Here is a 1,614-nt window from a genome sequence, read left to right as displayed (position 1 = left end):
AGGCAAACATAATACATACTCTCTGCTTTGTTATATGTCTCTAATTGACCCTGATGCAACTGAAAGTTCACTTTGTGTTTGGAAATATCCTTACTGTGAACACCAAATTCAGGACTTCCCTTTTCTCCAACAGAAAATCTAAATAAGTCTCTGTCTTAAGAGTTCCAATAAAAGTAAAAATGCAAATTCATGGGACAATTAACTCCATGATCCTGGGGTAGCCCCCAGTGAGATGAATTTTACACTTGTTGATATTTTCCCTGCTAAATACATTTGATACTGCTTTCTAGCTAATCTTTTTGGTCCTTAATCGATCTTGCCTTTACCTAAATCTTTATTAATTTTTTATGGGTTTTTTTTGTTTTGTTTTTTTGTTTTTGAGAGAGAGAGACAGCAAGAGAGAAAGAGAAAGCATGAGCTGGTAGCGGCAGGGGAGGGCAGAGGAACAGGGAGAGAGAGAATCTTAAGCAGGCTCTAGCCCAGCACGGAGCCCAACATGCGGCTTGATCTCACAACTCTAAGATCATGACTTGAGCAGAAATCAAGAGTCAGGTGCCTAGCCAACTGGGTGACCCAGGTGCCCCTACCTTTACCTAATTCTTTAATGAGACAGCCATTTTCTTTCATATTAACTTTCATGTGACCTCTGGTTTTTTTTTTTTAATTTTTATTTATTTATGATAGTCACAGAGAGAGAGAGAGAGAGAGAGAGAGAGAGGCAGAGACACAGGCAGAGGGAGAAGCAGGCTTCATGCACCGGGAGCCCAACGTGGGATTCGATCCCGGGTCTCCAGGATCGCGCCCTGGGCCAAAGGCAGGCGCCAAACTGCTGCACCACCCAGGGATCCCTCTGATTGGGTTTTTAAAACTCCAGATGATCTGAATGATCTAAAAGGGACAAAATGTGTTCTAGTCTTAAGCTTGGTTTCAGTTCCAAAATGTGTCTTTTTTTTTTTTTAAGGTTTTGAGAAGCTCCCAAAATTGAAGGAAACAAATATGACTAAAATTGGAAAACCTACCCTAAAATCCTTGATTATGTGTGGACCACCGTTATTCCTGAGACCACCACTGTGTATGCCATGTGAGAAGTTACCTGAAATTCCCTCATTTTCTATGCTTTGTTCCAGGAGCTAACAACAACTGTGGACATCTCACGTAAACCACAAACATCATCAGAGGATTCCAAGAACAAGGGGTCCTTCACAATCACAGAAATGATATGGCTTCCCCAGGGGGCACTTACACTGTAGTTGGAAGTAACTGCTGCGACTATGTTCCTTAGAACATACTGACATCTGTGTCATCACCAAATATTCAGATCACAAACTGGGATGAACATTCAACACATCACCACAGCTGCCCTCATACCACCGACCTGAAATGCTTTAAACCCATGTCCTGGAATCCATTAGAAAGGCTACCTTATAGTGTAAAGTCCTGGTTTTAATCTCTTTCTTATCTAAGATCCACTAATCTTTATCTTCCCTCTTCTGTTTATTTTTACATGTAATCCCATAATCAAATGCCACATCAACAGAACTATCTGGCAACTACCAATTTAAGCAACATGTCCAGCACAAGTTATACCTGGTTTTCAAGGAACAACAATGACTG

The sequence above is a fragment of the Vulpes lagopus genome, chromosome X, assembly GCF_018345385.1.
Source record: "Vulpes lagopus strain Blue_001 chromosome X, ASM1834538v1, whole genome shotgun sequence".
Lineage (NCBI taxonomy): Eukaryota > Metazoa > Chordata > Mammalia > Carnivora > Canidae > Vulpes > Vulpes lagopus.
The sequence above is the reverse complement of the archived record's forward strand: the minus strand, read 5'-3'. Positions refer to the sequence as shown.